Source organism: Ambystoma mexicanum, assembly GCF_040938575.1.
Source record: "Ambystoma mexicanum isolate Mex_15411 chromosome 12 unlocalized genomic scaffold, UKY_AmexF1_1 Mex_chr12_unloc.2, whole genome shotgun sequence".
NCBI lineage: Eukaryota > Metazoa > Chordata > Amphibia > Caudata > Ambystomatidae > Ambystoma > Ambystoma mexicanum.
In genome coordinates, this window is record NW_027182323.1 from 9,653,400 (window position 1) to 9,670,592 (window position 17,193).

At 46.0% G+C, this 17,193-nt stretch overlaps 2 non-coding genes across 2 annotated transcripts; both read right to left on the minus strand.

The window, feature by feature from the left end:
• Positions 1–14,268: 14,268 nt before the first annotated feature.
• On the minus strand, positions 14,269–14,340 carry TRNAA-UGC (transfer RNA alanine (anticodon UGC)). Its single transcript has one exon. It is a non-coding gene; the product is annotated as a tRNA-Ala (tRNA).
• Positions 14,341–15,470: 1,130 nt separating this feature from the next.
• On the minus strand, positions 15,471–15,556 carry TRNAY-GUA (transfer RNA tyrosine (anticodon GUA)). Its single transcript is given in 2 exon segments — positions 15,471–15,506; positions 15,520–15,556. It is a non-coding gene; the product is annotated as a tRNA-Tyr (tRNA).
• Positions 15,557–17,193: the final 1,637 nt, after the last annotated feature.

The window sequence follows — 17,193 nt, forward strand, 5'->3', positions numbered from 1 at the left end:
AAACAGTGTAGTTGGGCACCCCATGGTGATTGCTGACGCTTTCTCTACCGCAAAAGCAGCTGCGGCGAGACCTTGTTCGCAAGGGAAGTGACCTAACATCACAGGATCTAAGTGGCCGCTGTAAAATGCTACTGGTTTGTGGCCCATGCTTGTTTTTTGAGCCAACACTGCTTTCATTACTGCTGAGTCGCAATGTGAAAATATAAAAAATTGTCGCTCATAGTCTGGGGATGCTAGTACCGGAGCAGTTGATATCGCATCTTTTAGTTAATCAAAAGCCTCTTTCATTTCCATCGTCCACCCCAGCTTTTTCTCCCCTTTATTAGCTTCCCTTAACGCCTCAAGCAGGGGTCCTATGTACGAACTGTAATCAAATACCCATGCTCTACAGTAGTTGCACAGCCCCAGGAACTGCTGCAGTTCCCTCACTGTTTGTGGCATTGGGGTGTTTGAAATGGCCTGTGCTCTTTGTGGTGCAATCTTTCTTCCATGTTGGGATATAAGCTGACCAATGTAAAGTACCTGTTCTTGACAGTACTGTATCTTTTCCATGTCTACCTTGTAACCTTTTTCAGCCAATATTGTCAACATCTTTAAGGAATCCTCTCTGCATGTTCTTTCGTTTGTACTGCAAATTATTATGTCATCCACATACTGCAACACTGTGCTTTCCACTTCAATGTTACCCAAATCCATCTGTATTACTCTATTGAAAATTGAGGGTGATTCGCAATACCCTTGTGGCAATCTGGTGTGCTTCCACTTTGTGTTTCTGTAAGTGAAGCTTGTCAGATCTTGTGAGTCTGGGTGCAATGGTATTGAGAAAAAAGCATTTTTAAGGTCGATCACTGTAAATCGTGATGCTTCTGCTGGAATGCCACACAATATTGTGGCCGGGTTTGCTGCAACAAGATATTCTGCTTCTACTATGTTGTTCAAGGGCCTGAGATCCTGTATGAAGCGCCAAGACCCCCCTTTAGCCTTGCGCACTGGGTACACAGCCGTGTTACATGGTGATTCTGAGGGGACCAATATGCCATTATTTATAAGGGCCGTTATGGTTTCATATATGCCCTCATCTGCCTCTTTTGATAGTGGGTACTGTTTCACTCTGGGGAGTATTGCGCCTTTTTACAATTTTATCCTTACTCCTCCTGTACTTTTTATGCACCCCACGTCATAGGGGCTAGTAGTCCACAATGATTTGGGTACCTTTGACATATCCTCCTTAAAGAAGGGGACTGGGGTGCATGCGGGTGCCTCAAGTGCCATTGCAATTTTCTGTGCCACTTGTTTGTAAGCCACTCTTAGCCATATTTCCACACTCATCATAAACACCATTTCACCTTCCTCCTTTTCTTCTGAGAACAGCTCCTCATCTGACACCTGGGTGAGTCTACATCCTTCTGCTAATGCTATCACTGCCCTCCATGCTCTTCCTTCTCTGTCTTGGGCATGTACAGCAATGTAATCAGCTGTTGCAATAATGCTCTCAATGTCCATTAGAACCACCTTTCCTTCTGGTTCATTAACAGGTGTTTCTGGTCTGAACAGATAGGCTGCTGGCCTCCTCCATATTTTCCCTTCTATCCCTGGCATCCATGCAAATGCCATATCTGTTCCATACTGGAATAGTTCGCCATCTACTGGCTCCGCCCTAATCGCTGTCTGTCCGCAGTATGCTTGCATAATCTGTCGTGCTGTGAGCATGTTAATCCCTGGAGTAGAGCAAATTATGCCGTCCTCAGTAAAGGAGATCGTCATATTCAACCTGTTCATTATGTCTCTCCCCAGTATATTTACTGGTGAGGCACTATAATATAGAAGTGGAACTGACAAGTCATAATCTCCAATAGATAAGGGAACGTTATCAGTAAAGGGAACCAACCCTCTAGCCCCAGAGAATCCTTGGGTGTTCATGGCTTCGCTGACATCTTAAATTTACCTTCCTTTATGCAAGACCGGGTCGCCCCGGTGTCAACAAGGAATGATAATTTTTTGTCACCTATCGTTACCTCTATGCGTGGTTCCTCCGCACTATTAGGTGTTACTGACAGGATGGGACACACCAAGGCCGTCTGTGGGCTGTCCTATTGAGGGTACAACGATTGGCCATTTCCTGTGTAAGGGTTGTGTCCCAAGACCGTCACCCTACCCAGTTGTGTTTGTTGTGCTTGGGGTTGTTGTGTCATCGCTACTTGTTGTTGTGGCAGTGAATATGTCTGTGGCTGTTGTTGTGTTATTTGTTGTTGTTGTTCACTTCCCTGTTGCAACGTCTGCTGTTGCTGTAGGCCCTGCTGTTCCTGTGAGGGCCTTGGTTGTCCCTGTTCACTCCATGATGGTGTTCCTGGTCTAACTCTACACGTGCGTGACATGTGCCCTAATAGTCCACAACTCCAACACACCGGTGGTTTCCTATTCTGCCATGGGAAGCTCCCTGTGTTGTCCTGGTATACTGGTTGTCCTGTGGGGTAGGAATTTCTAAGTCCTCCCACCTGCTGTTGGGTGTTATATCCGTATCCTCTCCCTCTCATAATTCCTCCTCTCCCCCTGTTATAATTATAATACCCAGCTCCTCGCATTGGGTGTCCTCCTCCCATGTTGGTCGTGTATGGTTGGAGTGGCGGCGCCTGTTGTGTTATAGTCTGTGAAGGTGGTATTTGGGAGGAATCTTGTGCAGCCACTACTTGTGTGGGGCTTTGGGTCATTGTTGTAGGCGTAGTTATTAGTGCCCCTTCCATTGTGTATTTAGTAAGCTTTTTCTGTACTAGTTTAGCCTCTTCCGTTTTCCTGTCCTCTTCCTTTTGTTTCATTTTTCCTTGCCATGTCCTGCAATGATGCACTATAGTCAGTTGTATTTCTGGCCATGGGTTTGCTTCCATCCCCACTACTTTCTTTAGTTGTTTCTGAACTCCTTCTGGGAGCCCTTGTACTAGTATATGGTAAAATATTGCTGGTGTTTTATCCCATTGTTCTCTAGTTTCCATGCGCCACTTCTCTTGGATTTCCTGGATATAATCAACAGGATCTTCGTTCTCACGCATCTTGCGGGAGGTAATTGCACCTATGTCTGATGTGTCTGGGTACTGTACCCTCAGTGCCTGCCATAGTGCATGTCTGCAGTTTGCGAATGGTGCCCCATCATGCGATGTGTTTGTTATTGTTACCCCATGGAATCCCGCTCTCTTCCAAATGTCGTCCGCTCTATCCCCTAATATTGATATTAAAAGGCCCTTTACATCTCCTACTGCCAGTTTCTGTCCTGCGGTGTGTTTTTCCATTTCATATATCCACTTACCCGCACCTCCACTTAATGATGGGAGCCTGCATTTTATATTTTCTTTATCTGTATGCTTCCAAGGGACATACTGTGGTCTAACCCCTCCTCTCTCCAAAAGTGGCATTAAGTTATGTCTCGTTTTACCCTTTGTGTTCCATAATATCGAGTCCTCACACCCTTCCTCCTCTTCCCTTTCTTCTACATCTTCAATTTCGTCCGTATTTCCCCTGCTCGTAACTCTTTCTTCTCCATCTTTTCCCCTTCTTCCATCATTTCCTGTATTTAATGTGGGCATGTGTATTCGTCTTTCCTGCCTGCGACTAGGGAGGTCTCTAAGCCGACATGCATAGGGTGTCAGTTCGTCTGTGAAGGGCGCGAGTTTTATTTTGCGTAACAAGCGTGAGGTGGTTGAGCATGTAGGGTGCGATGGGGGAGGGCGTGATGGGGATGGGGATGGTGCGGCCTCATGTGTCTGTCTTTCTGCTATTCCTTGCTCTCCCTCCTCACTTCTCTCCAGCTCATCCTTTCTCCTACTGATCCATGGTGAGTCTGTGTTGGTCCGGGTGAGGTATAGTTTATCTAAGCTTTCCCTTTCACTGTTTCTTCCTTCCTTCTCCACTCCTTCTTCTTCCTCACTACAAAAGTCAGTCATAAACGGCACCCCCCACTCGGTCTTTTTCCCCTTGATTGTTACTGTTTGTAAGTCTATTAGGTCCAGTTCTCCTTTTTCTCCTTTATCAACCGCTCCCCCTTGTGCTGATGTTGTTGCTACTTCTGTGTTTCTATATACATCCCCCATACTTCACTCTCCCTTCTCCTATCTTCTCTTTCTCCTTCATTTCTCTCCTCCATCTCCCTACTATTTTCCTCCCTTTTCCTTTTTAATTCCTCCATCACTTCACTGCTCATCTGTTCCAATATTCTTTCATCCTCTTTCTTCCTTTCCCATTTCACCCTTTCCCTTTCTACTATACTCTCTATCACCCTCCCTTCTTTGTATTTCTTAGTCGTTTCTGATAGTAATCTCCTCTTCCACATTGCCATTTCTTTTTCTTTTTCTTCTTCTTCCCTTTTCTTTTCTCGCAGCACTACTCTTGATACCCTTTCTGCTGCTGCTTTTACCCTTTCAGCTTCTCTCCTTTGCTCCTCCTTTCGTTCCCTTATTTTTTCCAATTCGTTCTTACCTTCTTTCCTTTTCCTCGCTCTCTCTCTCTCCTCCCTCTCGAGCTGCTTGATCAATTCATTCTGCTCATCCCTTAGCTTTGCTAGTCGTTCCTCCAAAATCTCTTCCTTTTGTCGTAACAGCTCTTCCCCCCTCATTTCACTCTCCCTGATATTATCCTCGTCTGTTTTCTTTACTACCTCCTTCTCTTCTCCTGTTAATGAACCTCGTAATTTTAATAATATCTGTGCAGCTACCCACTCATCATTTCCTATTTCCACAGTTTGTTCTTCTCCAGTCCTCCCCTCCCCTGCTGGCATCTTCCTATGAGCCACATATGGTGGAGGGCTGTATGCCGGGTTCGAGTATCCCTCAGCCGCCCTTAACTGTCCTCTTTCTATTTCTCCTAATTCTCTTAAAGGGTACAACCCCCCTCCCTCTGTTTTCACTCCCTTTGCTGGGGGTATATCGTTGCTCGGTTCCTTTTTTATGTCATCTGATGTATTACTCTTTTCTCCTCCCTCTCCTCCGTTCCCCGTGTTCTTTGGGTCTGCACTCCCCTTTTTCCCATCCTCTCCTTCCTCCTTAATCTCTTTTTCTTCCGGTATTTCCCCCATAGTGAACATTCCATTTGGTCCTGGTCGGGACCCTTGGAACATCCTCCATAAGTTAAACACCTCCACGTGGTTTGCCAACTTCTTCCCTTTATATGTATTGTGCAGATGGTTTAATAGTGAATGTTGGGCATATGGATCGAAGCTACCATTAGGCGGCCACGGTGTTAGCATTTTGTTATCCGTCCCCTGGGTCCATTCTATGCTATACTTAATCAGTTTCTCCCTGTGGGGTGGCAGTGTTGTACATATGTGTTGTAGTGGGGTAGTGAGTGTGTTCCCCCACCCTCCCGATCTTGTCCCGTATGACATAGTAGCGCTCCACTTGTTACCCTTCCCCTGTCTGGTAGTGGTTATCTCACTAGCAGTGTACAATATACAACCTTATATCGTTACCTGGCCCCGTAAGTTTGGGGATTTACGATAGTCCGCTAAGGAAAATTATAAAAAATATAGTATTTTACATTTGTATATTTTCTTCTGTCTTTCTTTCTTTATACAACACCCTTACGGCCCCCTGCGGCCGAGGCGCACGTAGCCCCCTGCGGCTGCGTACCCCTTATGACGTTCTTATACAGTCGTCCTATTTTCACGTGCTCCTCCCCCTTCTACACTTGCCGTGGCCGGCGTTCTCCGTGCGCAGCCACGTCCCCCGTTTCCCCTTTCCCCGATCAACTCATTTACCGTTTATCTCCGTTTCCACTCCCTTACCACAGTTCTCTTCCCCACCACTCTTAAAACGAAGATGCCTTGTGCTCGCGATATCCTATGAAAGCCCTACTGGTGACGTCACCGATCTCTTCGAGCTACTGGTAAGTTCTTCATATATTCTTTAAGTTCAAAATACACTTGCAATCTACCCCCGTTAACCTTACAGCTGTCTTCCTGTCACTCCTGGAACAAGGTAATCAAATCAATAATATAATCGGACTGCGCACACTGCGTCGCCTCGCGTGTGATACGCCCCTCGACAGGAGGGCTTAACCAGCCAACTATCTTCCGTATTGGGCAACTAACTAGCTACCGCCTACAGGGAAACGTCATCTACCTATCGAGTTTCTTGCTCGAACAATAGGGATCCTCATCTACTCATTGATCAATAAATGCCAAATCGTAGGAAACCACACACACCCACCTTTACACGTAGTCGCGACCTAGGCCAATCAGTGTCTACGAGCGGCCGCACGTGATGTTTTCGTGCTCCGCCCCCCTCTTTCGCGTACCGTAGCCGACTGCTCTCGCACTTGTTCGGCTACCATTCATTCCATTTCCAACACTAAATTGTCAAACCTTCGCCGCGCACCTGTGCAACACCTCCCCCCTCCCGTATTTAATTCCTCCCCCCTCCCTCACAATTTCACGTTGCTTGTTGTGCGTGGCATGCTCACCAAGTTCTCTTGATGCGGGGCCGCTCGACTGCGTGCACCCCTCCAAGCGGCTCGTCACCTCCCCTCGTCTGGACCACGTCTGGACACTCGCCAACCGCGGGCGGGATACTTCTCAACCGGCTCCCGAGGGCCAATATCCGGATTGCGCTGTCCGGTCTTCTCGCAGCTCCGCGATGGTCCTGTAGTCCTCAGAAGGTGGCAACGGCAGAGGGGGCCGCGCCGCCGGGCCTCCTCGCAACGGGAGTGCCTGGAAAAAGTAAAAATAAAAAAGCGGATCTTGAACAGATCTCAGCAGTGCCTCCAACTTGTCGGGGGGGGAATTCTGCCGGGGTCGGCCGGGCCGTCCGCAGACCTCCGGGCAGGGAGGCCCCAACTCCTCCCGTATATCCAAAAAGAGATAGAGTATGAGACACACGCAAGAAGCAAGGTGACTCTGCTGTTTATTAGACAAAAACGGCAGGGATGGGTCAAGGATCGTACGCGTCCGACCTGACACACACACAATCGTGGGGCTCGCAGGCCCTTTTTACCTTAGTATGACGCGCTACTTGCGTCACCTTGGAAAGTTAGCAAGAAACCTATCGCCACTCTTAATTGGTTGCTCGAGTGGTAGGGTTAGTATAGCATACGTATAGAGAACAATATTAGTGGACAAGGGTTAGTCAGGTGATATATCTGGGTTGTCTCTACAATTAGATACATGAGAATTGTTACATGAAGACCCCTGATGATTGGTTAATGTTAATGGCGTCAGTGATAAGAGCCCCATTTTCTGATTGGTGCGCCCGCGAGCTTCCCAGTCTGGGACCATCGCTGTTCCCAGCTCTCGGTGTACCTGTCATTTGCAACAATGTTTCACTATGAGTACGTGCAGACAATGTGAGGACTTATTCGTAAACTGGAAGGCCGACTACTCCCACTGTCGCAGATGTCCATTGAGCCTTTTAATTGTATCTGCCTTGTGTCTTGTAACGGGGGATCCAGACGCCTTCTTCCTCCTGGGCTTGGCATCCTGTCAGGTTCGGCTTGGTCACGTGATGTGGGACCGTGTTTGAGGCAGAATTCTGCACAATTAATATTGTTTTTCCACTGTGTGCCTGGTTTAATTTGCAGGTGTGACTTTAACGTTGGTGTGCGGCGTGCGAGGTTGCAACATCGTGCCCTTGATGGTCTGCTCTCGGAATGTGGGTTTGCAACATTGCGACCTTGGCTGTTTGCTTTCACCGGGCTCATTCTGCAGGATCAGCAACCTGACTCTTGTTCTTTTAACGTCCATGGAAGCTCTTGCGTGCGGCCTACTTAGGCCTGGTGTATAGGTGGAACCGTTTGGTGCACAGGCGCTTTAGGTTATAGTATCATATTGTCTTATGACCAGTATCGTGTCTTCGTTATATTTCTCATTATGGCACCTGGTTTTAGGAGAAGCGTAAGCAAGCTTTTTAGATGAGTTCATGATGCGTCTTGCGTTTCTGCATTTTGAGAGCCTATGTGGAAAATAATAAAGATGCACGTCCGTGAGTATGTCTGTCGCCTAGGTCATAGCACTGAGTATATTCTTCATGTAGATTGGTGCGGGAGTGTCCGGTGTGTATATTTGCACAGGTGTGCTGACCGTTGGCTAGGTCGTCATGGCATCTCTAACGACGTGTAGGTTTTAGTCTAGTTGATCCGTGCCGCAGGTGTCGGCATGGACAGGGCGGGCTGCTGGGCAGGCAGATGGACACATCCGTATGTTCCTGTACCAGGGTATTTGGTCGTCTGGTAGATGGGCAAACTCTTCTCGTGGCAGGTGCCTGGGCCGTGACCCTTTAGGCCAGGCGCGAGAGGGGAAGGACTGGAGCCTGGTCTTCCATTCTCCCACTTCAGGACACTCGATGTGACACCCATAAGTCGGCTGCAATGGCCAGCTTCTTAGGATCTATCTCCTTCGAATCGGCCAAATGCTGCTTAAACTCCGGGGAAGAAGATGCAAAAATGTGTTCCAGCATGACAAGATTTATCATGCCTTCGAAGGTAGAAACCTTATAACCTTCGACCCAGCCAGTTAAGTTTTTCAAGGACTCAGTGACATAAGATACCCAAGTACCACCTTCCTTTTTCTTATACTCTCTGAAACGTTTCAAATATTGGGCCGGAGTCTTCCCAAACTTTAAAATGAGAGTTTGCTTTAACATTGCGAAATCAGCTCGCTCAGCCTTCGACATTTCCATAATGGCACTACAGCCAGAATGGGGCAGTCTGCTGAGTAACCAGGCAATCTTATCAGCATTGTCAACTTGTTGAACTTCGCATGCATACTCAAACGCATTCAGCCAGTCCATAATGTCATCCCTTTCCTCATACACACTGAGCAGATCTTTCGGAAACCGTGGATGAGAGGAGGCCCCAGACCCATGTACAGGATCCTTGGACCAATTTGCAACCTGAAGCTTGGCCAGTTCCAACTGGTGATCCCTGTCTTTTTGTTTTTCTGCCTGTTCGATTTTTAGTTTGGCTATGCTGAATTCAAGCTCCTGCTGCCTAAACCGCAGCTCTTGCTTCTTGAATTCAAGCATAGCCTCCCCATCAGCACTGGCAGAGGAAACATTAGACATCTCGTCCTCCCTGTCCTCGTGGTCGCGATGGATCAGTGCAGCGGCAGAATCGTCGGTTCTACCAGTGAGAGCAGCCCCACCACCTTCCGCACTGTCCTCAGAAGTTATAGTGTCAAGCTGCGCTTCTTGCCACACCATGATTCTTTGGATCATTTACAATTTCGTGCCTTGAGAGGAAACACCTCTCTCCGCACACATCTTTTTCAATGTTTCTGATTTGGAAGCATTTAAAGTTAACAAGGTATTTGTTTCCATACTGTTAGATAGGACTATGGCCTTTTTAAAGTTATACTACAACAATTCACTACGTGTCCTGGTTGGAATAACCTGAAATGCCTTAGTTCGTGCGCAACACTGGATACCTTCAGTCGTATCCCACCGCTGTACACCAATTTGTTAAGACGGATTTCTGAATTCTGTCCTGGTGGCGCAGAAGTTCAGAAGGCCAACCTAATTACTTGGAACAGGGTAACCTCTGGACGAGCCAGACCAATCAAGGTAGCGATCGCGGTGGTCAAGACTAGGTCTCAAGAGGGGTGAGGGTGACTGAAAGCCCGCAATGAGCACACAAAGCAAGATCACTTACAAACTACTCCAAACAGTTGTTATATTAAAAATATATACACATTTATTTCAAGGCCTTTAAAACAATGACCGTAGCGAGAAAATCACAATATACGATAGTAAACCAACACATACCATATCAACACAATATATATACAAATACAACAAGTCTCAAGCGTTATATGCACGAAATGTGTAGTCCACCTAAAAGGGAGGGAAAACAGGCAGTGCGCAATAATGCTTAGACCCAGTTCGCCTTCAGAGGCACCTAACTAGATGGAAGTCCGAGCCCTGCGAAGAGTGGAGCCTTGTGCTCAAAAGTACCTGCACGCGCTGGTGCCAACGGGAAAAAGGAGAAGCTCTTTGAGGGAAATCAGGCAGTTCAGTTTAGTGCACAAAAGAAGAAGAACAAGTTCCGCGACTCAAGCGCAGCCTCCACAGTGGGCAGAAGCAGAGCGCGAGTACGGAAAAGGGTGCTGTTTGACACAGCGGGGAAAAGCAATGGGCTCCTGCAGGAGGGCGACCAGATCCTAGCTATGCTACTCACCGGTCCCCGATGCAAGCAGACCCAGGCTTCTCCGAGTCAGTTTCAGCAGCTGGCAGGTTCAGAAGAGCAGGGAACGCCTCGTCGTCGTGTTGAGTAAAAAGACGTCCCAATCGAAGAAACCCGCACAGTTTGTTACCACAGCAGGGCAACGGAGCGGCCGTGTGTATCTGAGCCAAATGTACACTACTCACTTCAGACCTGGGAACGCCAAGTGTACGAAGCGTGTGAGAGTGACAAGGACTCGAAATACTACACAACCTGGCGGCGGTTACAGAGCAAGACTCCCGTGTAAGCTGGTCAGTCAGCTGGATGGCCCAGAGACGCTTCCGAAGGCTTACTGGCAGGAGATGGTGAAGATGCCGAGAATAGCTGTTCCCGCTATTCCAAGGGTCGAAGTACCAGTACAGGCCTTCTGGTTCGATCAAAGGTGAAAAGGGTTTCACAAGGCGACAGCAGTGCAGAGGAGAAGTCCTTCAGCGGGTCACCAGCGATTCCTCGGTCCAGCCTCTTGGTTGCAGGATACTTGGCTCCTGTATTCCTTCGTTCGTGAGAACTCAGGAGATCGACATGGTAGTGGTGTTTCCAGCCCCCTCTTATCCATGGTTCCCTTCGCGCCAAAACGGAGGGGACCCAATGGGAGATCCGCTCATCAACACTCACACCATTCGTGGACCAATCACGGACCACGGTGGTCCCAGGCATTCACACCACCCTAGACTCTCTGGCACCCAGGATGTGTATTGGGACCAGACATCCCAGCCCACATCCTGGAGGCACACACAAGACATGTAGAAGCCCGCGAAAGCATCCGTGTTTCGCGGGAAAGTACATGCCCAAATAAGGAAGGCCCCGGGTCGGCTCGACCTGGGGAAGGTGAAGGGAGCAAGACGGTCAGCGGACAGGACAAAGGAGCCTCGTGGTCTGGCCATTTTGGGAGCCAGGCCACCATTTTGGGTTAAGCGCGAAAAACGCGCTTAGAACGCCAAAAGGAGCTCAAAACACAAGAAAGGATCGCTGCCACCATTCCCGTACCTGAATCACTTGCACCGATCAGATACAATCCTAAACGAGTATCTAGGGCCTGTAGAAGGCTAGAGACCCAAGAGAGCTGTAACTTAGCTTACAGTGCCCTCTTGTGTCATGTTGCACGAAAGCCGCAACATGATAAAAGAAACTACGGGAAACATCGTTCCCCGGTACTGACAGTCTTAAGGGCATGTCAGTTTCCCCGTAAGAAAGGAGCGAAAGCCCAGAGGAGTGCGGCAGAAGGCTGCACTTCTCTGGCAAAGTCAAGAACAAGGTGAAAAACAACAGCAAAAAGTTTAGGGGTTGCCACATGGAAGGAAAATTACCTACAATTACGAAATCTTTCCTAACACCTGTCACTAGCAAAATCATGACAAGATGCAAAGCTAAGGGTGTATGGTGTCTCAATGTATAGCTCTGAGATCTGCAAATATCTGATTAGCCAATTAAATGGAAAAGGCAGGAAATTAGATTGTGCAGGTATCCACTACTAAAGATATGGTCGGCAAATCTGAGCTACTACAAGTAGTCAGAGAAGAAAGGTCCTTTATATTTGTCTCCAGAGAGCTGTGTACAGGTGCCATCACCTCTTTAACAATGCATTCAAAAACCATTTTAATGCAGCTTCACAGATGCCGATATAAATAAGATCAACACATATCTCAAGGAAGCAACGAAATACTTGGTTGTGAAATACTTACATGGCAACTGAAATTAATACTTTTTTGTTGACCTCAGAAGAATTAAAGTTTGAGTAAACCTGGCCAGGATTCAAACCTGTGCAGATCATACATAGATTCCAGCAGTGAACACTAAACCCTCTGAGCTATTTTACCAGCAAATTATCCTTCAATGTGACATGATATGATAGTTTATTTATATAGCGCCTATAGACAATGTGTTTCAAAGCGCTTCAAGGAAAGGGAGGGAACAAGGGAAAATCCAATGACTTTCTTACAGGCCATGAACAGTAAGGATGTGAAATTAACTATCGTGCTCGGCCTGACGGCATTTCAGATAGTGCAAGAGCTAAGACATATATAAGGAAGGAAGGGGGGAGTGGTAAGGAAACGGAAACAGACAGGCGACTGCAATACTAGGCCTGACGACATTCCTGGTAGAGCTGGAGAAAACAAAAGGTGAGGGAGAGGGGTGCAGAAAGGTAGGGGAGGAACAAAACAAGCGACTATCGTACTAGGCCTGAAAATATGCTTTGCAAAGTAGAGCATGCGGTAATGCATTGGATCTGGGTCCATTTCTTATTCATATAACACTTAATACAGTGCTTAGAAGCAGGAGGAATATGTCATGGGCCACTACTAGACATGACAATAGTATGGTTATATTATTTTTAATAAAAGCACTTGAAGGACAGCAGATGCTAGTGGGCAAGTATCCTAATATATGTTTCTTTTTAACTGCACAGTTGATTTAAACAGTATACTTGTCACAGCTCAGCAAGGTAAAAAACCAACTCAGACATGTGCCTACCTGGAATTTCAAAGTTCACATTTCAGCAGGGCTATATCAGCCCTTCATCCTTCTGAGGTTAATAAATTAAGTACTATTACATTTTGTGGTAACACCAACTATGTTTAGAGCAGCAGGGTCCCACATAAAGCACTATACATAAAAATGTTAAAATAAATATTATACCTGGATACAGGAACATTTAGGCCACAGGGATATCAAAATGTGAAGTATGTTTGCACAAAATGAGTTTGTACAACACAAATGAAAGGTATGGGAGAGCACAGGTTTTGAAGCTCCACCTTTACTACTTATTTAAAGCCTTCGCACATGGAATGTACAGATAGACACAGCAAGGCCCCAACATCAATAGGCTCATCAGAGCCCCCTTTCGCGGCCGAAACACCAGGTGTAGACACCCTCTCCCTCAAAGCACAGTGTTATCAACTTTGACTGTTGAATGCAAACGCATGTACTAGAGACTTGCTTTCTTACTTGTCCACCTAATTTTGACCCCTGTCGCACCCCTTCTGGGAGCGCGACAGTAGCTTGTGTATTATTGTCTACTGTATTCGAATGGTTGAACAAGAATACTAACTTGTTCGTTGTCTGTTTGCCTCATGACACAAACTGTTGTTGTTTATGTTCCTTGTAAACGAATGATGTTCAGCATTATGTCAAAACTATAGAAAGACATCAAAAACTATTTATAAAATGCTCTTTGTTTTTGAAACCGAGGTGTCTGTTTTTCTGTGTCTATCTGTACATTCCATGTACGAAGGCTTTACATAAGTAGTAAAGGTGGAGCTCCAAAACTTTTGCTCTCCCAACCCTTTCATTTGTGTTGTACAAACTAATTCCCCCCTGGGTAGAATGGGATTGATCCTCCAGGAGCCCTCTTCTTAAACTCTGTTTGCACTAAATGACAGGCATCAGAAACATAAACCAATCAATTTGACTCTCAATAAGGTCTGGATCTTGGAATCCAGTCTGACTGGCATTCAGAGAAAAACGCTGCACTCCAGTTGTACCTTTGTGAATATAGCAAATAAGCCAAGGCCAAAAACTCATATGAAATTTGGAATGCTTCTTGCAGGGATGGTGGAAATGCCATACTGAAGCTCACATTAGCAGTGATGTGCACAGAGTTCATGTGACTAGATGGTACATGTAGACTCATGGTTCATGACCCTCCATACTGGTGGAAGGTGACATATGTTGGGCGACTGTGACATGATCTTTGCAAGATTTTCAGTGTGTTTATTCTCGAGATTTACCTTAGAAATCGCTTTGATTGTAAGTGCAATTGATCAACAGAAAGATTTTAGTTTAGCCCAGCAGCATCCAGAAGCTCATCATCATAGCTATGCCCTCCACACAAACTCAATGGGATAGTATTCACGTTTCCTATTGGTGGTGCCGCTGCTGACAGTGCAAAAAAATTGCAAGAGGGCCTCACAAAAACCTGTGACAGCCCTGTTCAGCAGAACGTTTGGTATAATGAAACCTTATGTGGGAGCACGAGTCTTACATGTGCAAAGAATACAGCATAGAAATGCAGAATTGTGAAGTGTGCAATAGGTGTACATTTTGAGACCAGAAAGCATAAATAAAAATTTCCCCTGGAGATGCCGGGGATTGAGCCCGGGGCCTCATACATGCAAAGCATGCGCTCTACCACTGAGCTACATCCCCTAGACACATAACAATGCATGACTATAGAACTGATATACGGTTCCAAGGTATTGTACATCAGTGTGATTGGTGTATACTTTTGTGATTAGGTCATGGAGCACTCTGTGTCATAGCTCTCAACTCTCACGCTTTTGGCGGGTGTCACCCGCCTTGTAAACAGCTGACTCACCCGCCAAGCCTCCAGCACGCCCATTCATTTCAATGGGCGTCTCACCCGCCAAAACTAAAATCGGGTGTTTTCACCCGCCTTCGCGACCCAAATGGTTGAGAGCTATGCTGTGTATAATCCATTTAGGATATAAAAAAAATTGCTTAGAGGCTGGGACTTCTCACAGTACAATACATCAATCTCCTACAACGAACGTTCTAATTATTGTACCAGTTAGGATCGCCTGTCTGAATCTCACTTCAGTCAGTCCAGTCCTTAAATGCACAGGGCTGCGTGATGATGGTGGACCAGGTAGCCACGCCGTACCGTGTTTTATTCCAGGAGAAGGTGCGTGAATGCGGACTAATAATGAAAGTTCTTCACCTCAGAGCTGTGTCTTCAGCATTTCAAAGCCCAGAGTCAGCGCAGAAAACAGTTTTTTTCTGTGTACGAATAAATCAGGCTCGGCAGTAAGACACATTTTGACAGGGTTAATAATTATCTCAAAAATGAAAATTGACATTAGCTTTCAAAGAATACGAATACAAAATAACGTGTGTGATTTGTATTTCCAGGATCAAGCCTGGGTTATCGATAGCGCCAGCTGTTTTGTACACCTGCGTTTGTTACGGACAGAGTTCCATTGAGTAGAAATAATACACCCCATTCTAAGATGGCGGCCAGGTTCGAATGCGGATACTTATCCCTCTTCGGGTTCTCTCACTACCCGACCATCACTTCCCCTAGTCACAATTCACGGCAATTTATTTACATCCGTGTCTATCTCTACAAGCTTTTGACGATGCTTCGATCTCTTATGGCCCATAAAAGATCTCGTATGGCTCACCCTGCCACCCGCAGTAGCTCAAGCTCATGCCACAATACTGCGCAGACCGGGCAGGGGTTGGAAGTACAATTGCTCCCATGAGTTTGAATATCATCCATGTTTAAAATGTAGTAAAAAAGAAAAAAGTACAAAATGTCCTTCGAGCCGGATTTGAACCAGCGACCTAAGGATATCTGGATTCCCACTACAGTCCTCCGCTCTACCAACTGAGCTATCGAAGGCCCTAGGGCTCAGGATATCCTCACAGAATGCTCTCAGTCAGCGATCATTATTTATTCTGTAGCAAATGTTGTATATCATAAACCCATTCAGCACTAAGCAAGGTAGTGAAATGGACCTTGCTATTATGGGTGTGTGAATACAAATGCATTTTTATGCTACAGTGAAATGTGGTTTAAAACAAGTAAGAGTGCAGTTTCTGCTTGCTGTTAAATGCATTTGGCAGCATGGATTCTTTAAACTTCCTAAATCATGCATTGTGAACAAAATAGAAGAAATATTTATGCATGCATATTTTCCTTTACGATTTACTTGTGCAAACTGACAAGGCAGCCTTATTCACTACATTCCGAATGTTCCCTATTAACACTCGCAATTAAGGGCTAGACAGGGGAGGCTCGTCCATAATGGGCGATGGGGCGCTGACCTGCCCATACTGTCAGCCATCATGAAGGAGCCGAGCCAGTCAGTGAAAAAACAGAGCGCTCCCTCAGATGCTTGTTGCAGCTCAGGGAGCGCTCCTGGGTCGGCTTGAACTGTCAAAGCGAAATGTGTTTTACCGTTGATATTTCATACCACAGTGCACAAGTTCAATGGGCCATGCAAGACTGCAGCATTTTGCTTCCCCAGCCTTTAATGGCCCATTGGGGATGCAGTCACTGGTACCGCATGTTTGAAATTGCGAGGGGCCGGACCTGCGTCTCTTTGCACATCCAAACGGACCAGAGCGCTCTCAATGGAGGTCTTCAGCTCCTGCGTGCATGTGCAGGAATTAGGAAGTGCTCTTTGCTTCCTGGTTCATGTTTGTGCTGCACAGAAGCCAGAGGGCTTTCTGGAGGCAGCAGCAGAGCGTAGCCCAGACCAGGGCTTTGAGCGGGTAAGATTTACATTCATTATGAATTATAAAATGAGTGTGTGAATGAGTGAGTTTACTATGATGTATGGGTGCACTTGTGAATGAGTAAGTGAATGCTGTGTGTGAAAGTTAGTGAATGCAGGGTACGGCAATAACAGCATTTCTTTCATGGCACCTATCATAGACACCCAGTAAAGAATCTGGTTGTCAAAATAAAGGATGATCTGTTATTACGTGGCTAGACTGCCATTTCTTGGCAGCAGGTCTATCCATTTCTTACTGTGGCATGTCATTTTATTCTGGGAATCAGGGGTAAATCAAACATAAGTGTTATTAAGTGTCTAGACTGGCTTACATTGTACAGCCTGTTTGGATTGATGTTCGCATTGCGGCATGGCATTTTTAAAGGCAAAGTCAACAGGAGTATGTCCTGGCAGAAGGATACTAAGCTTGAAGATTTTGACTGGGTTAGAATTGCACAGTCTTCTGGAAGGACCTTTTGAGAATGTCTGATATATAGAGATAGTAATTTGTTATACCTTTGAAGCTTTTACAATATTTTCATTAAAAGTACAAAATAAAGATATTAATTCTTCATTGAAAAAATGAAGCATTTATTGTTAAGACATAGCCATTCCTTCAGGGACCAATTTTCTGCAAAAGATAGCCAAATATAATGGTAATTGCTTAGGAATGTAAATATAGTATCACATTGAGGTATTTCTTACATTGTTTGTATTTACCTGCCTGTGTTTCTAATGCTCCCGTGAATGCTTCATATAT